General features: G+C 40.6%; 1 protein-coding gene across 2 annotated transcripts in view; it reads left to right on the top strand.

Moving 5' to 3' along the window:
- Positions 1-2924: 2924 nt before the first annotated feature.
- Positions 2925-19935, top strand: part of LOC306861703 (synaptotagmin-1-like) — a 106772-nt gene continuing 89761 nt past the window's right edge. For both annotated transcript variants that reach the window (XM_079404113.1, XM_079404112.1), the window contains exon 1: positions 2925-3115. The gene's annotated coding sequence lies outside the window, so the exon portion shown is untranslated. The remainder of the gene's footprint in view (positions 3116-19935) is intronic.

Raw genomic sequence — 19935 nt, 5'->3', positions numbered from 1 at the left:
TAATAATAATAATAATAATAAAAAAAAATAATAATAGTATGTGTGTTAAATAAAAAAATAAAAAAATAAAAAGTATGATAGTGTTGTGTGTTTCATGTTTATTGTTAAGAGTTCAAATGTTCATGAGATGGATTGCCTGAGGGAAGAAACTGTTCCTGTGTCTGGTCGTTCTGGTGCTCAGAGCTCTGTAGTGTCGACCAGACGTCAATCATAATCAAAACAAAAGGCAAATTCTTCTGCCTCCTGGAAATTACTTTCCTTTTCCATTGACATAATTTACGCCACTAGCCATTGGATAATGCTAACTAGTAGCTAAATAGCATAATTTAGGCACTATTTTATCAAAATGCCTATTTCTGTCATGAAACTCTAGATGGTGCAGGCTGATTGGTTTTTACGCAAACGTTAAACTACTAGCCAATGAACTTGCTGCTTTACATTTAAATGGCTGGTTAGCATTCACTAGAGCTCTTTCAGAGTTCCTCTGAAACCCTCCACCTTCCCCAGCTCCACCTGTATAGATCTGCTACAGGGTTATTATATATTCTATTTGTGCAGCAGCAGTATGTCTGAAAGTTCTTGTTCATGCTTGGAAGCGGCAATAATCTACAACAACAGCAATAACCAACAGCAGCAGCAATTCAGCAGCTTGCGGAACTAGTCCGCCAAGACCAAATACATTAACATTGTTATATCCATAGCCATGCTAAAATCTTCAGAGATTTGTCATGACAGAACTTACATTCTGTCTGGCACTGTTCTGATATGTAACAACCACTTATCCCAATCCAATCCTAATGGACAAAATCAAGTCCCACCCTACGTGTATTCTTGTTGGATATCCTATTTCACTCATATGTTGCATTTTAGTTGCAAAATTTAGTTGTATATTGAATGACAGTTCTCATTGACTGCAACACCGAGAAAAGAGGTTATAGAATAATTTTTAAGGTGTTGAGAATGTACACAAAAAGCAAAACCTCACCTGTTCCTGTATCTGTGTGCGTTCAGAAACTGAGTGGATTTCAACAGCTTATTCTATTGCTGACAGGCTTTGCTAATGTAAACTGTCAGATAGAACATATTGCTGCCTGAAGCGCACGCGTACAATGGAAAAAAAGAACCGTCACAGCACGAGAGCGGTATTAGACGGAGTGTGAAAAAGAGAAGGGAAGAGAATGAGGTCAAGAGGGAGAGAGAAACAGAGAGAGAGAGAGAGACTAATATGGCACAAAGGGAGTGATCCTGGTATTCCATGCATCAGACCTGAGTGCATCTGAAGTGTGTAGCGGAAGTGCATTCAACCTGCAGTAACTCCACCCCCCTTTACCTTTTCGCCGTTTTGCAGACTCAGGGAGTGATGAGTATTTTTTACTGAAGGGCATGACCTTGACGATAATTCAAACCATTCTCATTTCAACCCCTCAATTTGGTAATGTCAAAAACCACAATGCCTAAACTCAACGTAACAAATATACAAATCAGCTGATTTAGAAAATGCCTATGTTTACAAACTCATCATTAGCATTAATGTTGTTCTAAACTGGTTTGTCGGCAAGCTGAGCTCAAGCTGTGTTTATTGCGGTGGCTTTTTGTAGTCCCTTTAGGCCACCGCTCCGCCCCCCACTCCCCTCCCAGGCCGAGCATCTGGACCAGGGGAGGGGCCAGGCAGCTGCTCCGGGCTCACTGTGCATTTGCATACAGTTTCTTTGGGAATGCCCTTGACTGACTCCTCAAGGGGACGTGGGCTGCATCTACACTACGAGAGAGAGAGGGGAGAAGGAGCAGCCTTAGGAGGCATTTACACGGGATGTGTGATTCTGTTCTGATTGGTCTGTTGCTTTTAAACTGACATTTTATGTATCTGATGCACTGCATGATAAACAACAAATTGTTCTATTCACTGCTTTGTTATGAATAAAAAGTAGTGGGATGTGTCTTATGACCCAAGACGTTAATCTAGCGTATGTTTATATATACTAACAATTAGATTATTAGACAATTAGACTATTTGTAGTCCCAATGCTAGCAGTTATCAGCTGTGAACTGGTGTGTCAACCCCTGTAGTGTAGAGCAGCAGCAGCGTGTGTGTGTGCGTGTGCGCACGTTTTTGTGACAAATGAGGACAAATGAGGATAAATTTGTATAATGACATAGGTATTACAAGGAGAAGGTGACTTATGAGGACATTGCCCCATGTCCCCATTTTTCAAAACACTTATAAATCATACAGAGTGAGTTTTTTTTTTTTTTTGGGGGGGGGGTAGAAATGCACAGTCTCCTGTGAGGGATAAGTTTATTTGTAGGGTTGGTGTAGGGCAATAGCACATACAGTTTGTACAGTATAAAAACCATTACGCCTATGGGATGTTCCCACTTTTCACAAAAACAAACGTGTGTGTCTGTGTGTGTGTGTGTGTGTGTGCAAAACATACACACAAAACGTATGTATAGTTCTAGATTGTATTGATACAATGGGTTTGGTTTAAGACCTAGATTTTTGCATTTTACATCATTTGGCTGTCTGCGATCGTATCGAAACTGACCTGTGATGCATTTGAGGTCGCATCCCACTGGTTGAGAACCTTTCAGTATGCGCACAGTTAATAACAAGCTGGTATTCCTTTACAAATATAGCCTTAGTCACGTAAAAAAAAAAAAGAGATGGGCATCCCTGTTTGTGAAAGACAAAAGCAGAGGAAGAGAATGTTTGTTAAGTAAAGAAACCAAATGTATGTACAAGAGAGTGCTTGTGTCACAGCGAATGAGTGAGTGCCTGGAGAGAGAGAGAGAGAGAGAGAGAGAGAGAGAGTGTGCGCATGTGTGACGAGAGAGAATGACAGTGTGTGTGAAAGAAAGAGATAGGAAAAGGGAGGGTGTTGGGGGTAGGTGGGCGGGAAGACGAGTAGGAAGGCTGCGAGAGAGAGAGAAATTCAGTGCTGCGTGTCAGAGCCGTGTGTAAGAGAGAGAGAGAGGGAACGTGTGTGCACAGGGCATCCATATTTCTACAGGACAAACGGAGGTGTTTTCACTCAATTATATTTCAGCCTCCACCTCCTGCTCTTCCTGCCTTCCAGCTCTGAACAATAACCCAGGAGTGACTACTGACCGCCAGGTAGGGACACTTGAGTGTACTGAGAACAGTGTTTCCCTCTCTCTCTGTGTGTGTGTGTTTGTGTTAGTTAACTATAACCTCTGTACTGAACTGTAACAGAATATTCTACTTCAAATTAGATGCTGCTTTGGGATTTAAAGTCTTGAAATGGCTTAGATGGCAATTTCTGACTCCACTCATATGATGAGAATACTACACTATGTACCCTATGTGCATGCATATGTGTTGTGATTACATGCTCAGCCATGTGAAAGGCTTTTGCTTTTCATTACCGAGTGAAAACAGTCCATAATAACACTTACTAGAGCGTGAGACACACTGCTTCCAGTGCCTCGTGACGGCTGATTCCAGGAGGAATAACTTCACTAGCTTCCTGCCGTCTACTGCCGCTCTCACTAATTCTGACACTAGTGACGAGGAGGTCATCTACAAACGTCTCTCGCCTTGCGTGGACGTTTTCTTTAAAAACTGTCAGTTTGAGGGCAGCGAGAGGGTCTTTCTATCGTTTACACAGTGCATTTATGTGGACGGACTATCTGCTTTCTCTGAAAGAACAGACATAAGTGTAGGCAGGCAGAGAAAAAAGGATTGTCTGTCATTACAGTGGTGAAATTGTTATTTATGTGCTTTGTGATTGTACCCTACACACCCCTTCCCCCACATGCCCACATGTATCTCTCATCTCATACCCCTTTTTCCCAGTGGAGTTTGCAGCCCCTGACGTATGGAGTGATCAAACCTCAAGGCGCTATCACCTTCCGTACAATCATTTTTCCCCGCCTTTCACACTCTCAGTGATGTCAAACCACACCTAATTGACGGATCTCTTCCGGTTTCACCATTTTTCCCTGATCTAAAGAGGGAACAAGGGGGCTGCTGGATTGCGGTTAAAACACACAGTTGTTCCCTCATTTCAAAACATGAAAGAGAGTAAGAGTGGCTTATTGCGGAGCTTCAAACAACTTCTCTCCATTTGGTTCCATTCTCCAGCCTGGCATAAACCTCAAAAGCCACTGCATGCCATCCGTTTCTTTTTTTTTTTTAATGACTCTTTTCTTAATCAAAGCGAACTGCACTCTGATTCCTTTTCTTTTTCCCCAAAAGGCTATTTTTACATCAATTTATTTCATAGTCCTTGATTTTTTTATATTAATTTGTACTTTTAAGGTGGTACAGAAGGCATCACAGATGTTCATTGCCTGTAAGTATGATTGACCACCTTGGTCTAGTTAGAGTTTAAACTGCCAACCCTCTTGTTTGGTTCAGTACCATGGAGACTGGTTTGAATTGAGTCCATTGTCAATGAGTGCAGAAATAAACAATCTGTGTGTGTGTATCCAGCTGTGGCGCCAGATCTCACACAGCATCAATAGTTAATGAGTGATGCTGGCAAGAGCTCTATTGATATGTCTGTTTTTGTTTTCCTAACGGCTGTGTAATTTATATGAGCTTTATATTTGACAGAAGGTAGAACAAAACGTGACTGTAACAGGGCTGTAAAACCAGTATAGACATGGTTGGGGACAGGGGTTGACTTGTAGGAGTCGGTGAAGAGTCGTAAATATGCCGTTGCATCGTTGATTGAACAAATCAATGTCATGCAGAGAGAAAGCCCACATGCTTTTGTGAGAAAGAAAGACCAAACTGAAACAAAACTAGGTGTAAACAGCATGCGAGAGGTTGCTTGTTTGTGTGCATATGCATTGCAGTGACAAGTGTGAGTCTCTATGAGTGTTTCCCCCTTTTTGGACTGTATCTGAGCTTCACTTGCCGTTAGCGGGGTGTTTTTCTCCCACTCCTCATGAGCTCACGAACTGCATCTCGTGATTGGTCGTCTCTCTCACACTCCGCGGGAAGAAATGACAGAGTGGAATTAAGGTCACATGATCAGTGATGTCGGATTCGGCACTCACAATCTCCTCTTTTTAATCTCCCTTATAGACTCTCTCTCTTTCTGTATCTTTCTCTTGCTGTGGATTTGGATTATCTGGTGGATTTATCCTGTTGTCAAAAATTAGCTGTATGATTGTGTGCTTAGTCTATACGCTTACCAAGCAGCTGGTTCAAGCCATAAATCCTCATAAAAATAAATAAATAGATAGAAAAAAATACATATCTGCAGATGGCCATATTGGAGCACAGCACTGTGTGTAGCCTGTGTAAACTGTACAGCTATGGAAGCTAAGAATTGTATTATAGTTCCAGGAATGAATTAATCTGCTCTTTTCTACCGTTTACTGTTCAACCCAAAATCAAATGGGATTTCACACAGGGGTTGCTCTTGCATTCAAAGCAAGATTGCACAGAATCCTAGTCAAAAATAAATAAGTAAATAAATAAATGAGTATAATTATAGTATTCCTATTGAAATTTTTGTTAATTTGGATCCAATCCAAAAGGATGCTGCTAATAAGAATTGTGTATAAATCAAATAAGTGAAACTGAAATCTCAATATTTTAAAGGTTACATTGTTTTTGATTTGTCTTAGCAGTGCTTATGGCATAAGACAATAGACACAGACGTCAGTCTGACGCTTACGTAAATAAACAATTTTAAAAATGCAACAGATGAAATTCAAGAAACGCCCTCTTAGGTGTTGAGGAGACTGTTGACAGCTCCGAGCAAACGAGCCTCATAGCCGCCCACAGAGTGTGCGCTTTTCCACACTCTTCAACATGACACACAGCTTTCAGCACCTCTTGCTTTTGGACAGCGCCACCTGCCTCAACGCTTTCAGCACCGGACAGCAACACACTTCCAGGCTTTAAGTGAGTGGGCTGTTTTCAGAACCACTGTTTAGAGGACAGCGACAATGTCATCGTCCGTTCTGTCACTATACAAGTTCCTCTATATTTACCTTTTGCTCTTTCCATACCAAAAAGGTCAGAAATGAATGCTTGGAAGAAAAAAAACATCATCCAAAATTTTAAATGTTGTTGCAAACATTTTCAGATGTTTGAGCTATAATGTACTTTTCATTCTTATTAGTTTGCTATTGTAAACGATGGGCCTTCAAGCATTACATAACGCAGTGACGACTGATGTTCACTCATGCTGCCATTCTATAGACTCTAAGCAGGATGAAAATCACTGTGGCGCCTATGTAGTGCATATGTGTTTAGCATGTTAGCTATATCATTTTGGTCACACAAATGTATGGGACATGCTAAATAATGAAATGCTCTTGTGTAAAATAAAATTCCTGCACACAGAGCTAAAGCTGTTACTTTTAAGCCAGCATGGTGTATTTCACGGTCAGAATCGATGTAATTAATCTGGCCTTGGTCATACTGAATATGATGTATTGCTCACCAAGCTTCTGACAATTCACCCTATTGATTTTAATTCCAATTTTTTTTTTGTACATTGTGAATACGTGCTAGACATGAAAGCCGAGCAATAATGTAGACCAGTGATTCAGATTTATTGTGCAGTTAAAAGTTCCCACCGATTCAGAAATGACGACTGGAGTAATTTAATGCATGTTGAGCTTCAATCATTTGATAATTTAATGTTGTGGAGCTGGACTCATGTTTGCCAGAATTGTTCAATTTGATCTGTACAATAAGAAAAATAAAAGCATAAAAGCACCTGACATAAGGTGACCTTGAATATCTCTAACTCCTCAAAAGCTGGAGTAAAAGCGGCAGTGCTGAAGGGAACCAGTAAATATAACATGTGAAGACGCACGTCCACAGTATCCCACACATGCAGTCGCACGCAAACAGAACGTCTCCTCTCAGTCTGCGAGTCAACCCACCCTGCTGATGTCTCATGATGATAATCACAGGTCAAAAGCTGTTTTCTTGTAGACGGATAGCAGGACAGTAATCCGGTCGCTCTCTAAAGCCAACCCTTGTAAGCCTGTCACCTAATTGAGACAGCATGGTGTTGCAGACTGTGGACATTTGCATGTGTATATTAGCATAATTGAATAGGCATGAGTTACGTGCATTTCAGGAGGCTGTTAATAATATGGCCCCCGCACCGCCAGATAAATTCATTCCTGTTTTTTTCTCCTCCATACCACCATGAAAAGACGCTTTCAGCTTTCAGACGGTCTTTTCTTTCCTTCTCTCTGTGTCCTTCACTCTGTCGGTGAGCAGACTAAAGTTGAGGTTGGTTTCCTCTTCCCCTGAGGGCATCTAATGCCGTGTATTCTGTCCACAATCTACCAGATCATTCTGACCCTTCTTACTCAAGGAGCTCTGCAGGTCTTGACCAGTGCAGTCGACTGTGAAGATTCAAAGGCAACAAAGACAATGGATTATATCTGAAACAATCGGCTTACTGATTTTTCAGCGGCTGCACTTGAGAACGTCTCTCAAAAGGTCCAGGTGCATGTTCACTGGGTTTGTTGCACAGGTGGAGCAACCAATGCATCTAACAGATGAGACCGATAGAAAAGAACAGCAAAATGTTGGATGTAGTTTCTTTTTATATATATATATATATATATATATATATATAATTTTATTTATTTTTATTTTTTTTATTCCTTTGCCCCAGCTGTTGTTTTTTTCAATGGAGTGTGTAAACATGGCACTGACGGATTCTGTAAGCATAAATAGAACTACTTGCTTTTTTTTTACTTCCTGCTCACTGCCAATGAACGGACCTCTGTTCCTGTTTAAACAGCCAGTAATGCATAATCTTTGTGTCTTCAACCAATTAGATGCGATTTCCTACTGCTTGTCTTCTTGCGGTTACCTAAAATGTTACATAACATTTTTGGAGTGGGGTACGAACATGCTATTACACATCTGCTTATACACTCTTAAAAAATAAAATAAAATAAAAAACTTCTTTGTCTAAATGGTTCCATAAAGAACCTTTAACATCTGAAGAACCTTTCTGTTTTACAAAAGGTTCTTTGTGGCGAAAGAAGGTTCTTCAGATTATAAAAAGGTAAGAAAGAGATGGTTCTTTAAAGAACCTTTGACTGAATGGTTCTTCTATGGCATCGCTGTGAAGAACCTTTTAAGCACCTTTATTTGTAAGAGTGTACTATAAAAATTCTATAAAAAATTATAGAAATTATATTAATTTTTAACATAAACTTGCGTAAAAATATCTGAACTTTTGTCAGTCTAAGTCAAAAAAGGAAGTGGAGATCGAAGTTGAACGCATTGCATTGTGGGATACATAATCTCAAACAATGTGCTCTGATTACATCATCCAGGTATTCATGCATGAAAATCGCATTCTGTGAACATTAAATATACTATGTACTACATACTGTGGCAGTATCGGTAGTCTGTTATCATTCTATTTCAAACATAACCATGTTCCACTTCATTAGTTTGATTTAAAATTATGCAATGTATGCAAGCCATGTTGTCATATGTCTCCAGAGTAATTTTGTGCTATACATTCTTATTTAACACCTGCACACATTAATTAGATTTAAAAAGCATTGGCTTATGCATGCAAGACATATTGTCATGTCTCAGGAGTAATTATTTTTTGTTAGGAATGTTATTCGTACGTTTAGTACATAAATATATGAAGCCTATACAGAAGCCACAAGCATAAAAGATGTTGACTATGGAGAAGGGAACCTTGTGCGTGATTAGTTCAGTGTTTAACAGAGGTCACACAGTGTGCATCAACCTCTCAGATGAGTCATATGTTGACTTCCTTATGGGTTCATTGAGCTAAATCACTTCATTCTACACAGTTGACATGTACTTCCTGACCTCCAAATAACACTAATGACCTTCTGATTGTAAGATCTCTAATCTCTGACACCCTCCAGTCTCCAGTAGCTTTTATAGCTGTGCATTTACAATGGCTCAGAGCTGCATGTCAAATAAGTCAAGATCCTCTAGTCACTGTGCCCTAATTAAAGGCAAAGGAGTGCTTTCTTAAGAGCCTAGTGATGGATTGAAATCTTAAGAGTCATGACTGTATCGATGAGAGGAAAGGAGTCCTTCTTATCTCTAAATGTTCTCTTTTTTCTTCCTCCGTTTGCGAGCACACTTCAGCTTGCCGGCATTAACATGTTCGCTGGGGAGAAAGATTATGCAGGAGTGGAGAGTAATTATGGCTCTAAGCCAGCCAATTGTGGGGCCTTATCAGTCAAATGATCGTGGTGTGGATCACATTAAAACACAAAGGCCGAGGCATGTCCTAAATGCAGTTTTCCATGACCCGTTTGATGGCAGAACGTTTTCTTCTGTATCACCCGTGACCAATTTTCGAAAGGATATTTAGAGTATGAGTAACTTTTTATGACAATATAGCTATTTTAACCCAGAAATATTGCCTATATGCATACTTGTGGATCATCAAGTGAATTAGAAACATTCTTCATTGCATTGGATTATGAATGCAGATTTACATTACATCATATAAATTTTGTATCACATTAGATAAATCCATTATTTGATTTGACAAGCCTCGTTTGAAGCCATTGTGATGTAATTCAATAAAAAGCAACCCTATCCTTAAAAACAAAGTTTAATATACTTACATAGAATACATCTGAATGTGGCTCATCCACAGCTGTAATAAATGTTCTGTTTTATAATAGCTGACATACAAACACCTGTGATTGCTGTTTGCTCATATAGGTTGTCACATAGGATATAGATTTTTTTTTCATGGCATTGTAACATATCCTTTTATTTACATGGCCTAAAGTCATCTGAAGAAGCTTGTGTTTTGATGTATGTAAAGAAGTTATAACCATGTCAGTTCTGCAGGAGCTGGGTGATAGTTCAACCAAAGATGAAAATTCTGTCATCATTTCCTCACCCTCGTGTTGCTCCAGATGATGTAATGACACGGGGTGAGTAAATGACGGAAATTTTATTTTTTGCCTGAACTGTGCCTTTAAATTTAATAGCAATCAGAAGGTTTTTACCTCTCTGAAGACCTTGACTCTGGATCCAGTGTCTTGAGCTGAGCAGAGAAATGAGTAAATGAGAAAAAAACACATCCTGAGGCCACATCACATCTTGCTCTCTCTCTTTCTCTCACATCTCATCATGATTAACGGCAGCAGATACATTTCATGCATTATTCATCCACTCTGCCACCTTCACCTGCAGAGTGGAGGCTGATTTTCAGATGCCGCTTTGTTCCTAAAAAACTTTAGCCACAATGACAGTTTGATAAAATCAGCTCCCTCAGGGCCAGTGTTCTCAGTCATTTAGCTCTTACTGGCAGGCCGAGTCGCTCCTAAAGCTTGTGGATCTGCCCGAGAGCTCTTTTCCATCTGGAGAAATAACCAAAAAAGATAAAAATCAAAAGCAAGCATTCATCAGCTTCAACACAGAATGCTACAGTCCTTGATGTATTCAGATTATACCCACATTAATCCATCTTCATTTTATTATTCAATTTATATCAAATTAATGGCACACATAATTTCTGTAATTGTATTTTTAATATATTTAGTATCAAATTAAATATATGAGTTTTATTACATATGGGTTTGCCATCAGAGCAAAAAAAAAAAAGAAGCTGTATGTAACTCTTGAGTTGATGGTTAAATGTGTCATTTCTGTGTCAATGGTGCCACCAAATGGAATTGCGACATTTTAAGAGTTTATTTTATTTTTATTTTTGCCATTGGTCAGACAACATATACAGCCACATACTGTATAGTTCTGGAAAGTATATAAGCCATGCTGCCCAGATTTCTTTCTTTCTTGTTTTTTTTTACCCAATTTATTATGTATGCCTCTATAAATCAGTTACTGTAGATTAAATTTGATTAACTTTGTCCCTTGTTAGTCTAACACTCACCCAACAGTTCATGATCAGAACAGTTTTGTTTAAACTAGAGCCACAGCTCATAGCACTGGGTCTTGGCGTGGCTTGGCTGTCAGTGTAAATCATTCACTAGCCCACTGAGATCATAAAGCCCTGGGAGAAATGAATTACCCAGGATGCAACGCGTGTGCCAGGCACAGATATGATGTGATAATGGCTAATGTTGCCCGCCTACCCATTCCACAATCTCTGGATTCGGCCAGTGCGAAAAGAGCCAATCACCGGTAGTAGTGTGGTCAATAATGAAATTAAAATGTGAGGGGTGTGTATGGCATGACTATAATAAATGCCATGAAAAACCTTGAGCTGAAGCGGCACAGATGAGGGCCCAGCCTTACCTTTTAATGGAGCCCTTGACAGAAATTTGCATTAGTGCTGCAGGCGACCCATTCTGTGTACTGTGCATAATGCAGTCTATTGGGTACATGTACACACACATACACACGCATGGCTGCACTCATAACAGTCACGAAATTCAGACATTTAGCCAAGCACACTGCAGATGCATTATTGATAGGGTCGATCTTTTCGATTTCCAAAATGCACTATAATATAGGGATAAAATATTATATGCATATTTGAACATACAACACTAGAGAAAAATCAAACACATTATATTTCTGAAGTACAACTACTATACATTTGCTCACATGTCTTGCATGCCTGATTACTGTTACCTTGCCCAATTTGTTGTTGTTGTTTTTTTTTTTTTTTACCTTTTGACTTTTGAGGGCCACTCCATTCATCAAACACCGTCAGCAAAGTCCAAGGATGTGAAAGATATTCCTATTGGGCTCAGTGAAAGAATAACTGACTGAGGGAACAAGCAGGGTGAGAGGTAGCCTGCGCCACATGGCCATTTCTGCTGTCATTCCACCATCGTCAATGGCTGCTGTGCCATGCCAGGATGCTGAATGCATCAGCAAATCAGAGGTAATCTGGAGGTTGACGACAATGGCCACCCAGGCTTATATTGTGTGTGGGAGCTTTTAGCAAATTCCTGGCAGGATTTTTATTTATTTATTTTGGATACAAAACAGCAGTCTGCATGAACAAGCAAAAATTCTCACATGGATAATTCCTCTTTGAAAGAGAAACACAATATAGTAATAATAAATAAGAATAATTAAAATAAAATTAATAATTTCTTTATAAAAGAAAAGGCTTGAGTCGGTTGTGTTCAATGAATATCAGCTATTAATAGCTATTATAAGATGGCGCCGGTGAGATCGGCTGCCGTCACGACTGCTCCGACCAAACTTTGTCTTCTTTTGTTATTTTTTCGTATTGTTAACTATAAACACCGGTTTCTTTTTGTAAGATGGCCATTCTTACATACGACAGGGCCACTCTTATTTCTATTGGTGCACAATGCACTAACCTTTCTCCGTTTTTGAACCCGGACCCATCCTGGCGAAGCGAGATCCTGAGGAGGAACAATGGACGCGACCCGTACCGGCGTCCTCGAGGGAAACGAGCCGACGTCAGGAACAGGCTGAGGGCACGCGCACACCGCGCTCCCTTACCAAGTGTCCTGCTCGCCAATGTCCAGTCGCTGGATAACAAACTCGATGACCTCAGGGCAAGAGTCAAGTTCCAGAGGGACATTCGGGACTGCAACCTTCTCTGCTTCACCGAGACATGGCTGAACCCAGCGGTACCAGACCACGCCATCCAGCCGGCCGAGTTCTTCTCGGTTTACCGCATGGACAGAACGCTGGACTCGGGGAAGACTAGAGGAGGTGGAGTATGTCTGATGGTGAACAAACACTGGTGCGACAGCGCGAGCATTGTACCCCTCTCACGCTCCTGCACACCGAATCTTGAACTTCTGACCATCAAATGTCGCCCTTTTTATCTCCCTCGGGAATTTAGCTCGGTCATCGTCAGTGCCGTTTATATTCCACCTCAAGCGGACACGGACACTGCGATATGGGATTTACATGAAACACTACACCTTCACCAGACACAGCACCGGGACGCCGCATTCATTGTTTTGGGAGATTTCAACAGTGCCAACCTCAAGCGTGCACTGCCGAACTTCCATCAGCACATCAGCTGCCCCACCAGGGGCGAAAGGACATTAGATCACTGTTACACCCCATACAAGAACAGCTACAAGGCACAGTCACAACCACCGTTTGGGAAATCGGACCACGCCGCCATCTTCCTCATGCCTGTTTACAAACAGAGGCTGAAACAGGAAGCCCCGGTGCAGAGGGAGGTCCAACGCTGGACGGACCAATCTGTGGCCGCTCTGCAGGACGCGCTAGATGACGCAGACTGGGACATGTTCCGGCGCAGCTCTGATGACGTCAGCTTGTTTACGGAAGCGGTCGTGGGATTTATAGAGAAACTAATGGATGATACGGTGCAGAAAACCATCATCAGGACGTTTCCCAACCAGAAGCCGCGGGTGGATAAAACCATCCGCGACACCCTGAGATCCCGCTCCGCTGCCTACAACACAGGGCTCATCACCGGGAACATGGATGACTACAAGGCTGCGTCTTACAGCGTGCGCAGATCGGTGAAGGAGGCGAAGCAGCGCTACGGGAGGAAACTAGAGTCGCAATTCCAACATGGCGGCTCTAGGAGCCTGTGGCAGGGACTTAGAACCATCACGGACTATAAAACACCACCCTCCAGATCGGGGAATGCGGACGCTTCTCTGGCTGACGAGCTGAACACTTTTTATGCTCGCTTCGAGGCTGCAGCTAATCACGCTAACGGCGCTAGCAGTGCTAACTGCATGCACGCTGAGGAAGCCGGTGAGGACAACGTATTCACCATCACGGAGCATGACGTGAGGAGGGCATTCAGGAGAGTGAACATCAGGAAGGCAGCAGGACCAGATGGCATCACAGGTCGGGTTCTGAAGGCCTGTGCTGACCAGCTAGCACCGGTGTTCACCGAGATCTTCAACCTCTCCCTGGAACAGTCCATAGTCCCCTCATGCTTTAAGCAGTCCACCATTGTTCCTGTCCCCAAGAAACCGCAGCCCACCTGCCTAAACGACTATTGCCCTGTAGCCCTCACATCAGTGGTGATGAAGTGCTTTGAGAGACTGGTCAGAGACTTCATCATTGCATCACTACCAGACACACTGGATCCACTACAGTTTGCATACAGACATAACCGCTCCACGGAGGATGCCATCTCACACCTCCTCCACACCACAACAAGTCACCTGGACTGCAGAAAAGGGAATTATGTAAAAATGCTGTTTGTGGACTACAGTTCAGCGTTTAACACCATAATTCCCTCCACACTCACCTCCAAGTTGGAGGTCCTTGGTCTCAGCACATACTTGTGCCAATGGATCTCCAGCTTCCTGAAGGACAGACAGCAAGCCGTACGGATGGGTAAACACACCTCATCCTCCATCACCCTAAGCACTGGAGCCCCTCAAGGTTGTGTTCTGAGCCCCCTGCTGTACTCACTGTACACTTATGACTGTGTGGCCACTTCCAACTCCACCACCATCATCAAGTTTGCTGATGACACTGTTGTGTTGGGCCTGATCTCAGACAACGACGAGACGGCCTACATACAGGAGATTAAGAACCTGGAGAGTTGGTGCCAGGTGAATAGTCTACACCTGAACATCAGCAAAACTAAGGAGCTGATAGTGGACTTCAGTACGAAGCAGGAGCGGTCATACCAGCCGATCACGATCAGCGGGACTCCAGTGGAGAGAGTGGACAGCTTCAGATACCTGGGTGTTCACATCACGCAGGACTTGACTTGGTCCTGTCATACCAGCACCCTGGTGAAGAAGGCCAGGCAGCGTCTGTACCATCTGAGACGCTTAAGGGACTTTAGACTTCCCTCTCGGGTGCTTAAGACTTTTTACACCTGCACCATCGAGAGCGTCCTGACGGGCAGCATCACTTCCTGGTTCGGGAACTGCACTATGCAGGACAGACGAGCCCTCCAGAGGGTGGTGCGTTCAGCGGAACGTACCATTCACACCGAGCTCCCTGACCTGCAGGACATCTACAGCAAGCGGTGCCTGACCAGGGCCAGGAAGATAGTGAAGGACCCCAGCCATCCCAACAATGGACTCTTTTCTCTGCTGCGTTCAGGGAGACGCTTCCGCTCCATGAAGGCGAACACAGAGAGAATGAGGAGGAGCTTCTTCCCGCAGGCCATTCGGAGTCTTAACCTCTCTCCACTCTAAGCACATCACCCCACACTTCCACTTTGCACATTTTCAAATACAATCTGCACTAATTTGTAGAAGGGTTACGTAAGGATAAATGAGTGGGACTTACATACCATTTGTCTTTGTCTTTAGTATTCCTTTACTCACTTATACACTTTACTGCACTGCACAGCACACGGACACTTTATCACTGACATACACTTTACTTTTTATAGAATCTATATAGAATCATATTCTATTTTTATTCTTCATATCTATTTTTATTCTCATATCTATTTGTTATTTTATTTTATTGCTAGTTTATTTCTGTATATATGTTTACTGTGCTTTTTCTATTTGTATTTTTGTAAACTTGAGGTTTTTCTTAATTTTGTTGGACAATTTGTTGGACAGTCGTACAATACATTTCACTACATGTCGTACTACGTATGTATATGTATGTGACAAATAAAATTTGAATTTGAATTTGATTTAATATACTTTATATTGGTTACAATTTGCAGTATTGCAGTAACATTATCTAATATTAATTTGTATAATTTTAAATGTTAAAAATGTATTAATGAATGTAGAAATGCACATTAATTAAAATATATAATAATATATAAACATAAATAATAAATACTAATTTTTAGTTAATATGACCCATTACCTTTCTAGCTCATGATACCTAACTAAGAGTAACAAATTTAACCTTATTGTAAAGTGTTACATTTATAAATTCCCCCCTTAGCTTATACTTTCTGCAGAACCACTAAACAAAAAAGCTGAAAATAAAATCCCTTTGAGCTTGTATTTACTTCTGTAGCAGAGTCATCTCTGTTTGGCCACATGTGTGTGTTTATGGCCACTGAAGCATGCTGGGAGACATGAGGCTTCAGGCAGCACAGTTGAGCTGGCAGCCGGGAATGGAAGGGGGAAGTGCATGTTTCACTGCACACAACGCAGGGTGGATTGGGAGTATTGGAACACCCAATCAGCAGAGAGGAACTAATAAACATGAGTCACCGCCAGGGCCTTGTGTGCACTCCGGCAGTCCAAACCGAATGAACCCAGGGTTATATTGTGGAAGAAGAACACATTAACCCTCTGAGCCCGACAAACGCGAATACGCGTTTTGGGGCAGATTTTCCTGATAAGGCAGAAAAGAGCTTGAATTACTCTGCCATGTTTGATCGTTCAGATAAGAGCAATACACCATTCGAATCTGTAAGGGGTCTTCTTTTATTTGTATTCACTCATAATATCAACTAAACTTTGTGCTTTTGAAGAATAAAGAAAACAAACAGCGTGCGCTCTCGGTCTTCTCCATCTCCGCGATCTGTTTTCAGAAATGCGTCACTAAAATGAAGTGTAACTCAGCGAATACTCAACACAGACACATGAGAGTTATCTCTATAGGACGCTTGAAGTGTCTTCTTTCAAATGAAGTAAGTCATATCGAAAACAAATTTTCTGTGATGAAGTAATCCGTATGAAACCAACAGGATGTTCAGTCTGTCCCGTCTAACTCATTATTTTTAATGAGATCCCGCCCCCTCGCGTTCACATGCAAATAACCACGTGACCCGCGCGCGCGGAGCATAAACAAAGCGTCACAGTGTCAGTGAGGAGTTCATCGCTGCTATACTGTTACTTTCTGGAAGAAGACGCGCTGAGTAAAGGCTGGATTTCCCTCAAAATCGATCTGATGAGTAAGTAATGTTTATTTTCTGCATTAGTTAACGTATTATTGTGACATAAACGTGAACACATTAGTTGGGTTGTTCCCAAACTACAACACGATAAATGCTACGCATCTAAGAATGTTTAGACCATGTTTATTATTAATAATCTGTTCACAAATATATTTTAATAACGTGCTAAACGATAACAATTAGTTCTCAGATATAAAATATATGTTTTATAGTACGAAGTATATCCTTTTATATTACAGAGTCTATGACTGCAGAATCATATCTTTTATACTATAAAATCATACATGATGTTCAGGATGGCTATAATTCCTGACTAAAATGTTTGAAATCCAGTAAAACATTGTGAATATGATGGGCAATTCATTGTATTTAAATTTCTTACGGCGCGAGTATAAAACAATAAAAGTAATATGAGAGTACATTGTAACATGATGAATGCTACGAGTCTAAGTATGTTTAGAACATGTTTATGATTAATAGCCTACTCTGTTCAAAAATAGATTTTAATAACGTGCTAAACAATAATAATTAGTTTCTCAGATATAAAATGTTTTTTTTTACGATAATACAAAGCATGAATGAGTCTATGACTACAAAACCTATATATATATATATATATATTTATATATATATATATATATATATAGATGCTCCTGATATAAACATGCTCACAAATGTTTTTTCTCTTTTTTTGGTTGTTTGTATTTTATTGAATCAGACACCTGCACCACAGATGATGAATCCTGCTGACTTTCAGTCTCTTCCAACTGTTTTCCTCTGAGAGCGATGCACTAACATCAGAAGTTCAACAGTTTCTTCTTGAAACCATGGAAAGTAGCAGAAACACTTAAATAACACGTGAATATCAGGTATGATTTATCTGTTTCACTTGTTGAACAGAATCTGTTGCAGGAACGAGTCAAAGTCTCTTCACATCTCTGTGGTTAGATCAGTGCACAATAATGTGTCTTTGACCTTCATTATGTATATTTTGATTATACTGTGTTGTAAATAAAATACAAATCATTTAAAAAACCCATTTTTTCAGTCTCCTCACACTCTCTCTCTTACCTGCCTCAGTCACAGTCACACTGATGGGCCATTAGCAGCTTTAGGGGAGGGCCCTTTGTCTCTCAGGTGAGAACCACTTAATATTCAAGCCCATTACCACTCCCTCGCATATTGGATTTCGAACACAAAACATGTCTTTAAAAATTTAAATCTATGTATTTTTTTCTGTGAGCAAATAAACAAGATGATTTTCACATAATTGTGAAGTAAATATTCTAGCCTAAAGGATTTGGTTCTCAAAAGTCTTGTAAACAATTGTTCTGTATGTGTTTTATGGTCTTATTTGAGTGACTTCAAAATGTTAGTTTTTCACTAACCACGCATAAACGTTGTTTTTTCAAAAACACAATCATGTACATAAATGCTGCTAACATATTATTGTAGCCCAGTTTGTGCTGTTTACAGTGTTATTAGACTTTAGCCATTTATATTTTTATAAGCAACCTAAAAAAGCACAAATGTCAGGGCATGTCGAAAGTTCTCCAGGTCCCCAAAACACCCTCAGGGCCCAGAGGGTTAAGGTCATTTTATTTATTTGGTTATGGTTGTCATTGGATATAGATCTATTCAACAAATATTATTTCTGTTTGCTAATGTAAATGGTATTTTCTGACTTGACAACCCCTGTAACGCAGCTTACTTTTTTAGTATGTTGGTGTAAGTGAGAAAGCCTCTGCTAGCTGCAATCCCCTAGAAATTGGTAAAAGCCTCTATCAAAGAGGAAATCGACAGAAAATGGCCTAAAATTGTAGGTAAAGAAATTTTTCTCAAATAATATCACTGAAACATCACCTGAATATCCGGCATCAGTTTTTGCTCCACTACAACATTCATGACAAATTCTCAGATAGATAGATAGATAGATAGATAGATAGATAGATAGATAGATAGATAGATAGATAGATAGATAGATAGATAGATAGATAGATAGATAGATAGATAGATAGATAGATAGATGCTTCCATTGCTGTTCTCCTCTCTGTTTGGGGTAGGAGGACTGTCAGACAGCTCTTATCTCATCTCACAATGTTTACAGATCTTGTTTTTCTGTGTGAACGATTCGCCACTTTAGAAGCACAACTTTGAGCTTCTCTTTAGCAAAGTGTCACTCTTTTATCTGCTTCTATCTGAGCCATGCCTGGTGAGCCCATGACAAAAATGTGTTCACTTGAATACGTCACAAACAGAATTATGGCTGTGCATACATTTTCTTATGGTCTTTACACCAAGATCTTTTGTTGCCATGGCAACAACTATCCCTCGTGGCATTTGTGGTAACCAGTTACTAGTTCTTGGAATTATGTATCGATTCACCTCAAGGAATTTCACTCTGTACACACGAGAGAAAGAAGATGCACTTTGTAGTTCAGCTGACCTATAACGGCAGAGCTGCTTCAGGTTTATTTATAGAAATGTGGTAGAAGGAGGGGTTGATGTGTGTGTGGGTTGAGGGGGTGTCATTCAGATAGACGCGACTGAACTGATGTAAAAAATCTATAAAAACAGTCTTCCAATTCTCCATCTAGATTGTTAAAAAGATTATTTCAAAGACAAGCTCAATTTCCAGCATGCACATCTTGCAGGAAGAAGGATGTACTCTCAGAATGAATTAGATCATGTCTTGTTTGAGGAAACGCACGAGCTGCATAATCTAATCTAATGTTGCTGCAGTTTCCTAAACAGAATGATTTGATGGCATAGCAAGCATAGCAAATGCCTGCTCAAAAGTATACAGACCTGTGGCTTGAAGTACAAAGAGGTCAAATTATATTCTGCACACCTCTGAGAAATTGTCAAGTGGCACTGGGCGCATAGAAATAGGTTCTAGGTTGGTGAACAGTCTTACAGTTACATATTTATTCCCTGATGTATCACAGCTAATAGAAGTGTTGTGGCCCTACTACCTCAAACATTCCCTGAACTGGTATAGCTAATACACATGTAAAACAAGCTTGAGGCTATATTATATATTTGTTTGCTTAACACTCAGTGTGATTGTTCTAGTGTAGTAAATAAACAGTAAGAGAACAGAAAGGGAAAGAGAGAGATGAGCCAGGCACACAGTGTTCTCCCTGCTGGGAAATTAGTGTCCATGTGCATA

Source organism: Barbus barbus (assembly GCF_936440315.1).
Source record: "Barbus barbus genome assembly, chromosome: 42".
NCBI lineage: Eukaryota > Metazoa > Chordata > Actinopteri > Cypriniformes > Cyprinidae > Barbus > Barbus barbus.
The sequence above is the reverse complement of the archived record's forward strand: the minus strand, read 5'-3'. Positions and strand labels throughout refer to the sequence as shown.